Consider the following 16,301-nt stretch of genomic DNA (forward strand, 5'->3'; position numbering starts at 1 on the left):
GTAAAGACTGCAGCAGTGACTCTGGAAATTTGGAGGGGAAAAAATCTGCAAGCAAAAGTGGCTAGAATCCCCCTCTGAAGTCCAAGTGTTTAGAGGATCTTCAGACAGGATTCACAGTATGATCTTTAACTGTCAAAAGTTGTTTGCATTGAAGGGAATTGACTGATAAATGTTGCTTGTGGACGCACAGAGTTGAGCAATTCTCTGATTTATTTTCTGCTCAGACAGTTAATCAGAGTTACCTGCAATTTATATTTTTCTTGTACTTCTGTACAGGTTATTTCATTGCTAATTTGCCTGTGTGGATAGATTGTATTTGCACATGTGTGTGTGTGTGCACAAAGATTCAAAGCATTTCATTTTGCTGATTCAGTAAAATGTTTATTGAAACTATATCCGAGTCAGTGTCATCGCTCCTGAGTATAAAATCTTTATTTTGTTGTAGATTTTTCTTTTTCTCAATACCAAAAGCTACATCCAAGTGAAATCTTCAAGATCCATGAAGAAGTTTATTCATTGTTGTTACAAATTTTGTTTATTTTTCTACTGACCCCTCTCCTATATTGAGAGCTAGCTGCGACGGATGAGGTAGATACGCAGAAGCACCTGGTCCCAGGAGTGCCTCTGCTCAGTCTGGGTGAGCTTATGTGAAAACATATCATACACGCGCAGGTTTATCAGACAAGCAATCCTGTAAAAGATTCTTTCTCTGCGTAAAACACTGTTTTTATTCCAAGGAATTCCCTTTGGAAAATTAATCTCCTTATTCTTCCCATGTTAGAGAATGTATAGTTTTACTTCAATGCAAAAAGTACTTCTGGCTTATCAGTGAAAATTCCCCAGTATTTGCCATAGGAAAATGCTGGTGCAAATTTTGGAGAACTGGTGCAAAATTTAGTAACCTCTCCAAGATCTCAAATATATATTGATAGTTACAGATATATATGCAACCTATGATATAGTAACACAGAAAGTGCTGGGGGATGGGGAGTGAGGGAGGCAATGGAGGGCTTATTGTGGCAAAAATTATGCAGATCACCAAAGAAAACAGAGTCAAATAAGTGAATGCACAAAAAGTGAGATTCCAAATTAAAGCATTCATGCAACAATTAATATTTCTTGTCGAAAGACATCATAGGCACGATGTTACAAGAGCATCAGGAGCCCACAAGTTCAAATAAAAGCTTAATGTGAGACATTGTGGCAGTATTGATACCCCTGACACAGAGCTGTCCTGCCTCGAAACATAGTGTTATGTCAGGTTTTCTTCAGCAGTTCCATGGTCAGATCACTATTTTAGTCCATGTAAGTTGGCCTACCCTATGTTACAATTAGATAGATCATCTAAAAGATTCACTATTACTAGAAGAGCTCCATTAGATTTAGATTTATTAAGAGAAAATTGGGTACCCCTTCTTTCAGACCCAGCTATTGAAGATGCTGAAAGTTTAGTGGACCATTGGAAAACATCTTTACAAACTTCCCCCCTCATTTATCAAAATGCGCTAAGGTGTTTTTGCATGCGTTAAGGGCTTATCGCATGCAAAAAGCCCTGTTAATGCATGTGAAAACACCTTTAATGCATGCGATAGCACCATATTGTATGGTGTGATGCAAATCTGAAAAAGGGGAAGACTGGGCTTACTGTTTTGTAAAGTCCTATTCCATGGTTTTAGCTACAAGTTTTTCAGGAGTGTTAAGCTGTGTAATGGCTTGTGTTATAGCTGTATCACCTGTTCTGATGTTTTTTATGAGAGAGAGACTAGCCATAATGCCCTCATACTAGATAGGTATATATATATCTCTATGGGAGCCCCACCTAGTAAGTCGAGGTGAGGTTTAGGTATTAGTGTAGGGGGTTAGGGGCCACTTTAGGTATTGGCATAGGGGTTAGGGGCCATTTTGACATTCAAAGTGAGATGTACGAACAGAACAGTGCTCTCTAGTGAAGATTTGATGACCCTCGGAGTGAGGAAACTCACCCAAAGATGAGATTTGTGCAATGTTCTCTCAACCTGATGACCCTCGGAGTGAGGAAACTCACCCAAAGATGAGATTTGTGCAATGTTCTCTCAACCTAGTTGATGTTACCCAGGTAGAGAGTCCATCAAGCTAGGTTGAGAGAACATTGCACAAATCTCATCTTTGGGTGAGTTTCCTCACTCCGAGGGTCATCAAATCTTCACTAGAGAGCACTGTTCTGTTCGTACATCTCACTTTGAATGTCAAAATGGCCCCTAATCCCTACACTAATACCTAAACCTCACCTCGAGTTACTAGGTGGGCCTCCCATAGAGATTTAAATACCTATCTAGTGTGAAGGTATTTTGACTAGTCTCTCTCTCTCTCTCTCAACTTAGCTCTTTACATATTTATTATTGCAATAAACTGCCTATTACCATAAAACACACCCCCTTTTCTATCACAGGCAATACATAGTGCATTTTGATAAATCCAGGCCTTCATTGGATAAGTGGGCTCCAATCCAGGCTAGGGTGGTTAAGAGGCAAAGGTCCACTGTTTGGTATTCTCCCATTTTGAGGAGTTTAAAGCAGGAATTATGTAGCGGAAGAACAAATCTGAAGTGGCTTTGAATATATATTATAACAAATTGAATAATTATAGAGTCAATATAGATCAGGCCAAGCATAAATGGCATTCATGTTAGATCTCTACCGCAGCTTCAAGACTGCTAGAATTATTTCACATTGTACGAACAATATCAAGGGTTCCGATTCAAAATCCAATAGTTCAATTGAAGGAATCATGTGAGAGATTTGCGGTATTTTTCTCTCAAAAAATAGTTGGCATAGTTAAGTCCATGGAAGATTTATCACTAACAGACCCAGAACCTCTGCAAGAGGCTTTGGTATTCTGGACAGAATTTGATCTAGTTGCACAATCAGAAGTGTCTGATATATTATGGAAACAAAAAGGGAACTTCTATAAATTTAATTCCTGCTCATCTACTATTATAAAAAGTCTGGTTTCAGAAGTTTGTTTATTTATTTATTTATTTATTTATTTATTTAAATTCTTTTAATATACTGATGCTCAAGACCAAGTCTTATCGTACCGGTTTACAATAAACTAGGGGGGGGAAAAACAGTTAACACAGAAAGCGAAAGTTACATTAAAACAGGGAATGTAGAACAAGGCCATTTGAAGAAGAGGGATAGATTAAACAATTTCTAACTGGAGAGCAAAGCAGATAAGCAGAGAGCAATTGCTTAAATAGTAAAAATATATACGGTTAACATAGAGGTGTCGATTTGACAAGTTATTTGAGTGAGCAGTTCTAGCATAACAGTTCCTTTGTGAGTCAGAAAGATGACGCAACCGAGGGGTGGTGGTCTGTGCAACCGAGGGGTGGTGGTTTCTTCAGCGATATGCTTGGGCGAACAGCCAGGTTTTCAATCTTTTTCTGAAGGTGAGATGACATTGTTCCTGGCGTAGATCTGGGGGGAGAGAATTCCAGTGATGCGGTCCAGTGGTTGATAGTGCTCATTTTTCAATGGAGTTGTGTATAGCGGATTTGCTAGGGGTAACCTGGAGGGAGCCTCTGTATGCAGATCTGGTTGGCCTTGATGAAGAGTGGAGTTCGAGGGGTATGGTAAGTTGGAGAGAGGATTGCTGATATATGGTTTTGTGAATGATGGTCAGTGTCTTGAAGAGTTTTCTATAGTGGATGGGTAGCCAGTGTAGTATTTTTAGAATTGGTGTGATGTGGTCCATTCGGCGAGAGTTTGTAAGGATCCTGGCTGCAGCGTTTTGCAGCATCTGAAGAGGTTTGGTAGAAGAGGCAGGGAGACCGAGCAGAAGTACGTTGTAGTAATCAATCTTTGAGAATCGAATGGCTTGAAGGACTGAGCGGTAGTCATGGAAGTGTAGGAGAGGTCTTAACTGTTTTAGGACCTGTAGTTTATAGAAGCCTTCTTTAGTGGTGGCGTTAATGAACTTTTTAAGGTTCATTCTAGAGTCTAGGGTGGCTCCAAGGTCTCTCACTTACTAGTGGCTTACTAGTGGTATAGTTGTGGTGCTGGCGAGGGGGTTATTATGATTGGGGGAGATGATCAGGAGTTCAGTTTTGGACGTATTGAGAACCAGGCTGAGGTTCGTGAGAAGGAGATTAATAGCGTGAAGGCAGCTGTTCCAAAAGTTTAGAGTGTTGGAGATGGGATCCTTGTTGGGGATTAGGATCTGTACGTCGTCAGCATATATAAAGTAGGTGAGGTTGAGGTTATTGAGTAATTGGCAAAGGGGGAGAAGATAGATGTTAAATAGGGTCAGGGAAAGAGAGGAACCCTGGGCTACTCCTTGTTTGGAAGGTACGGGGGGAGATTGTTGATTATTTTTACTTTGTAATACCTGTCGCTTAGAAAGGATTTTAATCAGAGGAGTGCAGAGCCTGAGATGCCTATTTCCATCAGACGGTTGATGAGGATTGTGTGGTTAACTGTGTCGAACGCCGCGGAAATGTCGAGAAGAGATAGCAGGTAGGATTGACCTTTGTCAAGGCCCATCAGGATGTTGTCCGTTAATGAGAGTAGGAGAGAATCTGTGTTTCTGCGTTTCCTGAATCTGAATTGAGATGGATATAGAATGTCATGGGAGTCGAGGTAGTCTGTGAGTCGAGTGTTGACCAGTTTTTCCATTAGCTTGGCTATGAAAGGTAAGTTGGCAATGGGGCAGAAATTTATAGGGTTGGATGGGTCCAGGTTAGGTTTTTTTTAGTAAGGGTTTCAGAGAGGCTGTTTTTAAAGCCTCTGGGACTGTTCCTTGAGTGAGTGAGGGAGCAATTTATGATGTCAGCAGTGGTTTGGCGATGGTGTTCGGAATTGTGAGAAGGAGTTTGGTCGGAATTTGGTCTATTGGGTGCGATGAGGGCTTCATTTTCTTAATGATAGATTCGATTTCCATGGATGATGTTAGATCAAAAGATTCTAGAGACTGTTTGTGTATCGTTGGGGAGTAGTTTTGGCTAGGTGGAGGCTGGGAGTTTGGTGTAGAGTTGGAAGTTGTCAGCGGAATAAGTAAATTTTTGATTTTGTTGTCAAAGAAAACTGCCAGCTCTGTGGATTTGTTTTGGGCCTCTTCTTCTGGGATGATTGGAAGAACAGGGGTGGTGAGGGCTGCAACATATGAGAAAAGTGTTTTTGGGTTGTATAGGAAGCCGTGTATTTTTTTGGTGTAGAATGGTGGCCCTATAATAGATCGTTGCGGTTTTGTAGGAGGCCAGTGCAGTAGGGGAGGGATCCTTCCACCAGCGTTGTTCTTTATGTTGCAGGACTTGTTTGAGTTTTCTTAATTCTGCTGAGAACCAGGGTTTTTTGTTAGTGCGGGCAGGATTGATAACTTTGGAAGTCATGGGGCATAATTTATCAGCTGCTAAGCGCATGATAGTTAGCCAGGAGTTCATAGCAGTGTCGGCATTTGTGAAGTCCAAGTTAGTTAGGTCCTTGGTGAGGATGTTGCTGAGGGCTTCCATGGAACATGGTTTTCTGAATTGGATCGAGGATTTAGGGATGTTAGTAGTCAGTTTTTTCTTTATTGATAGCTCAGTAGCTATCAGCGAGTGATCTGACCAAGGGATGGGGGTACACGTAGGAGGAGAAGTGGGCGAGATCGAATCATTTGTGAATATGAGGTCTAACGTGTGGCCTGCTTTGTGCGTGGGTTTATTTATAATTTGTTTGAAACCCATGGCCAGGAAGGAGGAATGGAGGGCTTCGCAATTGGCGGAAGGAGAAGGGGAGTCAACATGAATGTTGAAGTCTCCTAGCAGGATAGCTGGTGAGTTTGTATTGATGTGTTTGGCTACAATTTCTATAAGAGGAGATGGGTCGGATTCTAGGAGCCCGGGGGATGTAGATGAGACAGATTTGAAGCTGGGTGGATTTGAATAATCCGATTTCAAGTTTGGTCATTGATTTAATTGCTTGCTGGGCTAGTCTTAGTTCTTTTTTTGTGGCTAACAGTAATCCTCCCCCTCTTTTTTTAGTTCTGGGGATAGAGAAGAAGTCATATAGTTGTATCGGTAGTTGGTTGATTAGGGGTGTATCAGTGTTTTTCAACCAGGTTTCAGTAATTGCACATAGGTCCGGTTGGGTGTCCAGGAGGTAGTCGTTGAGCAAGTGAGATTTTTTTGACAGGGATTGGGAGTTGAGGAGGGTTAAGGTGATTAAAGATAGGCCTAGGAATTGGGTTAGAGGGGAAATCATGATGGGAATCAGTGACCTCTTTGATCGTTGGAGATTGAATATGGGTGAATTATCTCTGTTGAGGGATGAGTGTGGGATAATAGGGATAGGGAAGGTTTGTATCATGTTGATTTTTTTGTAAGAGTTAAGATGATAGTTTGAGCCGGGGGAAGAGGAGTGGTTACTGGAAGCGAGGAGAACTGGATGGTTGCTGTGTGAGATGGGTGCTGGGAGGTAGGTTGATGGTGGTTGTGGTGTGTGGTGGGACTGCAGATGATATGACTTGGGGAGGCTTCCGGCACACTGTTTGCTAGGTGGCATGGCATTGTCTCCAGGCAGAGAGAAACTTGGTGATTCTAAATTAAAAGTTAGTGCTATAACATACTTTGAGTGTGTGATCTTCTTCTCAGGTGGTTGCTGGAGGTAGTGATAGCTGACATTGTAGAGTGATAGCTCCGCGGCAATGGTTTGCAGCGGAAAAGGTGGATTGCAGCTTCTCTCAGTGGCTGCACGAAGGGGCGCACAAAGGGGCCTTCCCCTTTGACGTGCGATGCCGGTGCGCCGCACCGGTGGAGCTTTTAATTTAAACTCCCTCTCCGAGTTGCGATTGGCTGGCCAGGCTGTAGGGGGACCGAAGGGCCGTGTGGAGGGACAGCGCTGCAGACTTGCCTCGTGGTCGGTGTCCTGGATTCGCCGTGGGTAAGGGGGAATCAAAGGGCCTTACCCCAGCGGGTCTGGGCGCCGATCGCGCAGGCCTCCCTTCCTACGAGCGGCGAAGATTCTAAGAAGAGTGGCGCCGGTGGAGCTTTTAATTTAAACTCCCTCTCCGAGTTGCGATTGGTTGGCCAGGCTGTTGGGGGACCGAAGGGCCGTGTGGAGGGATGGCGTGGCAGACTTGCCTCTTGGTCAGCGTCCTGGATTCGCCGTGGGTAAGGGGGAATCAAAGGGCCTTACCCCGGCGGGTCTGGGCGCCGATCGTGCAGGCCTCCCTTCCTACGAGCGGCAAAGATTCTAAGAAGAGCGGCGCCAGTGGAGCTTTTTTTTAGTTATAAATGAAGTTACTTCATTTATAATTAAAAAAACCCAGCTAGCATTAGGCTAGCTGGGTTTTTTTTAGTTATAACCCAGCTAGCATTAGGCTCGCCGGTCTCCTTACCCATCTTATATACCTTGTTAAACCCAGTTCTTTGTATCCAAGTTCTATCATCCTGTTTATTGTAAGACATTCTCATGTCATGGTTATTGTTGGAATGTAAACCAACTTGATTGGTAATTCTGTTACTTGAATATCAGTATATAAAAGCGCTAAATAAATAAATAAATAAATAAATAAATAAAAAAAAAGGAATTTTCCATGAGTGTCAGGAAGGAATGGCTATTCTGATTTCCTATAGAGAAGAAATGGTCTTGCATAGTCATTAATAGATGGAAGGTCAATAGGAATCATTGGATATATGAGAAGTGTGAGAAGAGAAGGATGATTAGCTTGGCAAGGTCCTCATCCGGATTACAGAGTACAATTTTGGACACCTCAGTAATAGAAAAATATAGATGAGATAAAAAGAGTTCAAAGAAGAAGAAGAAAGTTTAGAAAGAAAAAGGAACATTTAGGATCTGATTCAATAAGGTTTTTCTACCATTCTGTATCTATGGCAAAAGACCTTAATAAATCAGGCTATCCTTGAGATGGATGCCAAAGTGACATCACTTTGGCACTATCCTATGTGCTACTATCACCATTTTTAAAGTGTGAAGAGCAAGCAAGAGCAAGTGGGCATTGCCTCCTGCCCTTTCCAACATCCTATACTGCACAAATGGGGTAAGTGGGGGACAGAGAGGTCTCCAGCCCTGGAAATTTTTAATGGGGAAGGAGGGTCAGAGGGGCACAGGGAGGCCCCAGCTGGGCAAGGGGTGGTCCAGCTAGGTAGGCTTAGGCCCTGGGCTCGATTTTTACCAGCAGAGTGGGGATTGGAGGACTCTGGAGAGGACCCAGTTGAATCCAGGGAGATGTAGGTGGGGAGGCCTGGGCTCCAGGCTTCTATTTACTGAGCAGGATGGGGGATAGAGGGCCTTGGGAAGCTCATTTTATTTTCTGTACTGCACACAAAAAAATATCTGAAAATTTAGCATGAACTTGGAATGGACTCATTCATCCCATTTAATGCATTCATTACAAATGAATGCACACCCCTACTGGTGAACGTTCCACACCTCCCTAATATCTTTGTATACCTTGATGGGATTACTGTCATGTGAAGCTAAGGAGACCATTTATAAGGAGACTACCCAAATCTTCAAGCTTGAGTGACCCTCTTTGATTTAGAATTCTTCCTTCCATTCTCAAGATCCTTTCTATATATAAAGGTCCTCAGAGAATGTCCTATCACAGGGTTGGGTAAGAGGTTATATAGCCTCAGGCACCAAAATGATACAATCAAAATGCAAAAATTGATTTATTCTTTAAAAGCAGTCAGGGGAAGGAATAACTAGAGTATGACCACATGCCAGATCAGAACCTTTCTGTTTTTGTCCTTTCTAATCTACCATCTTATAGGGTCATTTATCAAAATGCTATAAGGTGGTTTTAATACATGTGAAAACCCCTTAATGTATGAGTTTAACTACCCTTTGTCCAATAGTGTTCTCAAATGCTAAGAGATAGGATATTATGGCTAGTCTCTCTCTCTAACACTAGATAGTTATTTATATCTCTATGGGAGGCTCACCTAGTAACTCGAGGTGACGTTTAGGTATTCGTGTAAGGGTTAGGGGACACTTTGACATTCAAAGTGAGACGTGCAAATAGAACAGTGCTCTCTTGTGAAGATTTGATGACCTTCAGAGTGAGAAAACTCACTCAAAGATGAGATTTATGCAATGTTCTCTCAACCTTGCTTGATGTTACTCAGGTACAGAGACCATCAAGCTAGGTTGAGAGAACATTGCACAAATCTCATCTTTGAGTGAGTTTCCTCACTCCGAAGGTCATCAAATCTTCACAAGAGAGCACTGTTCTGTTCGTACGTCTCACTTTGAATGTCAAAGTGTCCCCTAACCCCTACACGAATACCTAAACCTCACCTTGAGTTACTAGGTGGACCTCCCATAGGGATATAAATACCTATCTAGTGGGAAGGCATTATAGCTAGTCTCTCTCTCTCTCTCTCTCTCTCTCTCTCTCTCTCTCTCTCTCTCTCTCTCTCTCTCTCTCTCTCTCTCTCTCTCTCTCTCTCTCTCTCTCTCGTAGGAAATACCACAATTCTGGCACTTATCTTAAATAACAAAAAGTTATCACAATTTGTAGTAACTTAGCACTTCACATAGGTAGTAGCATAAACTGCCTATTACCATAAAACACACCCCTTTTTCTATCACATGCAATATTTAGTGCATTTTGATAAATCCAGGCCTTAGGTAGAAAAGTTTAAACTTTTCCTACTTTTATTCCCATGCTTATACTCAGTAGGGATATGCAGAGGCCAAATTTTACTTTTGTTTATTGTTTTTGTAGGACACCTCCATTTCTTTCATTAGCTTCAGATGAAAAATAAAATTGTTTCTTTGTTTCATTCTTTTTTTTGTTTTCCATTAAAGTCTATGGGGGAAGCAAGGAAGCGTATTTTAGCTTCAAAATTTGGGTTTTCTCATCAGTGCTAATGAAACATATGAGTGGATAACATCAGAAATGGGAAAAGAACTCCGAGGCACCAATACTACGGCAAAGTGGCACAAAAAGCAGCATGAATAGTCTAGGGCACTGTAACAGGGAAAAACGGTACAAGCAGTGGCAGTAGTTTCTAAGGCACCGTCAGAAGAGCACAGCAACAACAAGTGTCAAGAACACCCCAAGGATTTCAATGAAGGCATTGATAACACCCGAAGGCAGCAAAAGAGGTGTAAAGTGGCACCAAGAGTGGCATGAACATCCTAAGGCACCAGAAAGGGGCAACAAAGTAGCAAAAGTGGCAGAAAAAACTCAGGCACTATTAGAGGGACAAAGCAACACTAAGAGTGGCATGAAGATGCCAAGACATCATGAGAGGTGCAAAGCAGCCACCCAGAGAGGCAAGAGAACCCTAAGGTGAAGAGTCTGGGATATGGCAGCAAGTAAGATTGTCAGAAAGCCACCAAAAGTGTAAATCTGGGGTATGGCAGCAAGGCTGAGTGGAAGTAAAATCCCTAAGGTACAGCATCAGGGGCATGCAAGAAGATAGAATAACAGCATGACCCCTAAGGTGGTACATCTGGGGCATGGCAGTTAGGCAGAGTGTTAACATCAAGACCCCTAAGGTGGTATATCAAGGGCATGGCAAGTAGGTAGAGTGGTAGTAGCATGACCCCTAAGGTGGTGTATCAGGGCCATGGCTGGTAGGTATATGGCAGCAAGACCCCTAAAGTACTACATCTAGGGCATGGCAAATGGGCAGAATGGCAGCAAGGCCTTCAAGGGACTTTCAGTCTTCTTTCTACTCATGTGGAAATTCTGAAAACCCAAGCAACGGCAGATTGATTTTCTGAAAATCCCAGACAAGATTCTATCTCTGAATCAGTTGGTAAAATAATGCCTTCACTGCATCAGAAGTACGAACCATAGAGGAGTGTGCTGCTAGTTTAGGCTGTTCCACCTTTCCAGCCTCTGTCCATGTCCCTGCCCTACTACTTCCAGTCTTGGATGACTCTCCCATCTTTACCCTCTACTCCAAAACAAGGGGGAGAGGAACAAGTGGCAGTAACATATGGTCTCCAAATTTCTTTTGCCTTGAGTTACCTTCCACTCTTACAGCTTTGTGACTAAAAACTCCCTCTCAAATTTTGGGGCAGGACTGGTTTTTTTTTCACTGATACTAAACTGCCTCTGCACCCATTCCTCTACCACTGCAAACCCTGACAAAATTATCTCCTCTCTCTTTTCCTGACTTGATGGAATTTGTTGAAGTGCACTGCTTACTGGAGGTTTGTATATTACAAATGAATCTATTTATTGATATAAGAACTGTACTCCCACTCACAGAATAACTCATTGTATGAAAAACTCTTTGTCATATATATAAACACACATACACAGACATATTCAGAGTATGTGTATTGTGCTATGTGTACACACACAAAGACTGTTAATCTAACAGAACTAAAAAATTGGAAGCCTGTTAAAACTGTTCTCTTTAATCTCTGAGTATGCACTGTTCACATCACTGATATTCAGACAGAATAAAAAAAATCACTAGCATTGCTACAACTGCAATCTCTACACTGTCTCCCACCCTGACCCTCCCTTAGGGGTAGATTTTAAGAGGCGCGCGAACAGCCTACTTTTGCTTGCGCATCAGACTCAAGCAAAAGTACGCTGGATTTTAGTAGATACGCGCGGAGCCGCGCGTATCCACTAAAATCCTGGATCGGCGCGCGCAAGGCTATCGATTTTGTATAGCCTGCGCGCGCCGAGCCGCGCTGCCTCCCCCCGTTCCCTCCAAGGCCGCTCCGAAATCGGAGCGGCCTTGGAGGGAACTTTCCTTTGCCCTCCCCTCACCTTACCCTCCCTTCCCCTACCTAACCCACCCACCCGGCCCTGTCTACACCCCCCCCTTACCTTTGTCAGGGGATTTACGCCTCCCGGAGGGAGACGTAAATCCCCGCGCGCCAGCGGGCCTGCTGCGCGCCGGGCCGCGACCTGGGGGCGGGTACGGAGGGCGCGGCCACGCCCCCGGGTCGTAGCCACGCCCCGTACCCGCCCCCAAAACGCGGCCAACACGCCCCCGAAACGCCGCGTCGACCGGGCCCGCCCCCCGACACGCCCCCGACACGCCCCCCTCCGAGAACCCCGGGACTTACGCGAGTCCCGGGGCTCTGCGCGCGCCGGGAGGCCTATGTAAAATAGGCTTCCCGGCGCGCAGGGCCCTGCTCGCGTAAATCCGCCCGGTTTTGGGCGGATTTACGCGAGCAGGGCTCTGAAAATCCGCCCCTTAGTGAAGAAAAAAAATCTAAAACAGCAATAGTGCACTACCGCTTCTTCTGGTAATGAGACTGCTGACAATGAGACCACTGCAGCATAGAGAGAATCAGAAGCAGTGCCAAATCCAAACATTTCTAAGCTTTTATAAAACTCTGTGAGACATTCTACCAGCATGTCCTTCTCTGCCAAGAGCTAGAGAGGAAATACAGATTGCTTCTTGCACATGCTCAGACTATACGGTGGGAGGACATCTGCATCACTTGATCCAGATGGCAGCTATAGACTAGATAAGAAAGAGGCTTCACTATGATTTGTCTTTTTGTGATTTCCATACCAACTTGTCCTGCCTCAGCTCTGAAAAATCTCTGACAAGGCTGAGAGGTCATAGAGGCAAGAATTGATTGTTATAGTTACTATTTTTTTTTTTTGCTCACCAGTACACAATGACTTCAGTGAGTGATAGACTTGAATGGGAAATATAAATTAATGAAACATTTTTTTTTAATTTGTGGGACCACCCCATTATTTCAGGGGACCACAAATAAAACAAATGTGGATTCATTTATCATGCTTTACCCATTTGTTTTAAATGAATGCATAACCCTAAAACTTGGTAGCTCCTGAGTTTATCTCACTGAAGGCTTCTAGCTTTTTTGAGTAGGAAGAATTGCAGTTAAAGTTGTGAAGGAGGTCCAGCCAAGCACAGAGCATCCTTTCCTTCTTTTTCTTGTCAACAAAGGTAGGGATGAGGTGGCATTTATCTGTCAAAATCAGCTAGGCCAGCACATCATACATACTGAAATTCAGTTTGTGTGCTCATTAGAGATGTGCAATCGTTTTTCACGATTTAGTCAATGCCAACGACATTGTCTAAATCGTCATTGTTGGGGAAGTTGGGAAAAAGAATCAAAATTCCACGAATTTTCGGGTTAAAGTCGGTTTTTTATTACTGCGCACTAACGGATGTTAGTGCGCATGGACTATCCGTTAGCGCGCAGTCGCTGGACGTAGTGCGCAGTACATGGCGCCTCACCATACTGCGCACTAACGGATTATTAGTGCGCGCTCAGTACATGGCAGTGCGCGTTGATATATGTTAGTGCGCACTAACGTAAATTTATACTAAATTGACACTTTTTTTTAAATTGAAGGTTGAATATGTATTCCTATTGGGTGTCTTCTTGTTTTTTATTCATTACCAAGGTTACCAACAGCCAAGGTGCTGTTTTTTACAGATTGTTTTATATGGGGGATGGGGAATGGGAATGGGGGATAGAGCTATTAGCTTTTAGCTTGAAGTTCTAATCCTACTGTAGTAGTGTGTCTGTGGATATTGTGATTAAGTCATCAATCATGTGACTAGAATTTGTTTGATATATTATGCATAATATTCATTTGCATCATTTTTGAATTGGCCACTTAAATTAATAGGTTTATTTTCCCTCCTACTTTTAGTCAATAGGTAGCTATAATAGCTATATAATAAGGGGTGCTCTGCTTATGTGTTGCTTTTGTTTTGTGGGTTTGAGGAGAAAACATCAGTCAATCAGTCATTATAGCTAGCTGCAGCTGTTGATTGATAGCTAATATTATACAGCCTTTATTGTTATTAATAAGGGGTAGCTGCTAGCTGGCTTAGCTAGCTGATACTAGTATCAGCCTATGATACTAGCCAGCCAGCCAGTAGCCATTGCCACTAGCCACAGTAGCATATAGCTACTGCTAGCAGCCAAGTACCACTAGCCAAAATAGCCAATAGCCACAACCAGTGAGCTGAGCTGAGCTCTACTCTTTTTTTCTGTTTCTTGAGTGAGCTCTTCGTTCGCAGCATTCCTAGCCTAGGCATAGGCAGGCACCAGCACTCCAGTCCAGCAGCAGTGCTTGCTTATAAAGGACAAGGTAGGTGCTTTGACTGCTTTCTGAACATTGTAGCAGTAGAGTTTTAATAGATTTATAAATATATAAAATTATATAATATTATATTTATCAATATTATATAGATGTATGTGTAATCTACTAGATTTATCACTAATAGTGTTTATAGCTAGCTAGCCATAGCCAGTGACACTAGGCTAATAGCTAGCTTGGCTATTAGCCTAGTGTCACTGGCTACTAGCTATTAAAGCCAGTGAGTCACTACTATCAAATCAATTCTACTACTAAACCTATAATTGGCCAATAGTCTGTCCAATATCCTATATTATGTTTCTTGTGCTTGGCTTAAGGCTTCTGCTCCTGTGTGTGAGATTTGTGGGTAAGACTTGAAGTGGGAGGGAGAAGTTATTTTAGTCCAAAGAACAGAATAGGCCTGAAAAGGATATGAAAAAATAAGAATAGGACTTCTCTAACCTCAATGCTTGGCTTGCATGTAGTATTAACAGAAAAGCCTAGCCAGTCCTGCCAGGAGGCTAATGTAATGAGTGAACTGAAGTATTGCAGCCTAGTTTCAGTCTCAGTCTGCTGCAGTTTGATGTTCTGGCCAATGCATGGTATAAATTGCAATATAATATATTAGTAAGTATACTATATCAAATTATCAATTGTCAGTGTCACTCACTGACTAATAAAAAATAATCACTATATCCTTCTTTGTCCTGTGGTCTGGGGGTAGCCTTAGCAATAGCTAGCTAGCTAGCTAATGCTATTAGCTCAATAAAGTTTTAAAAATGAATACCAAACTAATTTATTAACTTGTTTAATGTACTATATTTATTATATATTTCTTTGACCACAGGATCATAATGCCCCTACCAGTACCCTCTGGAAAAAAAACGTGTTGCTAGTGATAGTGCTACTGGAAAGAGCTGTCTGCCAGTCCCTAGGAAAAAACTGCGATTTTTTGAGAAGAAAGAGGATGTAGAAGTGCAAGGAAACTTGTTGCAAGGGAAGGAACGAGCAGAATTTGAGGGAAAGGTGAAAAGATTAGATGAAAGAATGGTGCTACAGAAAATATTTGATGATGATGAAGAATCAGATATTGAGGAGGAGGAGGAGGAGGAGGAGGAGGATGATGATCAGGAGTTTTTGGCTAGTAAACATTCAGAGGAGAAGGAGGAGGAGGAGAACAGAAGCAATGACAATGTTAGTCAGATTGCAAAACAAACAACTACTGCCAGTGCCAGCAGTATTGCTGGTACCCTGTCCCCTACACCATTTGAACATCCACGTGTGACTACTACTACTACTACTATTTCTACTACTAGTATGAAAATGACAAGTATCCAGCCTAGAGTAAGGAACAGTACAAGGACATCAAAGATTTGGAATCATTATCATGTTGTGGCTGACCAGAGATTTGGACAATGTATCCATTGTAAAAAGATGGTGAGCCGTGGAAGAATTATTGGACATCTTACTAACAGCAACATGAAATATCACCTTGAAAGAGAACATAGAGCACTGTTGCTTGCAGAAGAAGCTGGTCCCACCGTGCTTGCCCAGGCTTCAAGTAAAGCAACAGGGAAGCAGCCACAGAAGGAAAGTAGTAGTACTAAAGAAGATACAGATTGTGTGCATCTGCAGAAGCAGCAGTCTCCTCTTCCTCATCCCCAGCAGCAGCGGCAAGCTACCATGGAGCAGATGGGGTGGTGTTCTTCTGCAATGTCACAGAGCAGGAAGCAGGCAATGTCTAAAGTGGGTACACGACATATTGCTCTAATGATTGCTTTGGATGATCAGCCACTGCAGATTGTAGAAAATGAGGGATTTAAGCGGATGCTCCATTATTTCGCCCCTTACTACAAACTTCCTTCAAGAAGTACATTTAGCCGTCAGGTGCTTCCTTCCCTATACAGAAAATGTCGTGCTGAAATGCAGATTATGATGGCAAGGGCAAAGGGGAGGAGCATCCATCTCACCACTGATGTTTGGACTAGTATGAATGCAATGCATGCATATTTGTCTCTAACAGCACATTGGTGGCAGCTGGATGAGGCATTAATACCTGTAAGCACTAGCAGCATTGGCAGTGGCAGTGGCAGCAGCTCCAAAAAGGTTTCGCCAGGATACCATTGGGCTTTACTGCATGCTCAAGTGCTAGACAAGAGACATACTTCAGAAAATATCTTACACGCAATTCAGGGGATGATGGAAAAATGGAATGGGCTCCTTAGAAGCAGTGATATGGAATGCTTAAATGGATTTTTCATTAC

At 42.7% G+C, this 16,301-nt stretch overlaps 1 non-coding gene across 1 annotated transcript; it reads right to left on the reverse strand.

The window, feature by feature from the left end:
• Positions 1-2,001: 2,001 nt before the first annotated feature.
• Positions 2,002-2,126, reverse strand: LOC115099679. Its single transcript, XR_003858854.1, has one exon. It is a non-coding gene; the product is annotated as a small nucleolar RNA SNORA49 (small nucleolar RNA).
• Between the last annotated feature and the right edge of the window lie 14,175 nt (positions 2,127-16,301).

The sequence above is a fragment of the Rhinatrema bivittatum genome, chromosome 9 (assembly GCF_901001135.1).
Source record: "Rhinatrema bivittatum chromosome 9, aRhiBiv1.1, whole genome shotgun sequence".
Classification (NCBI taxonomy): Eukaryota; Metazoa; Chordata; class Amphibia; order Gymnophiona; family Rhinatrematidae; genus Rhinatrema; species Rhinatrema bivittatum.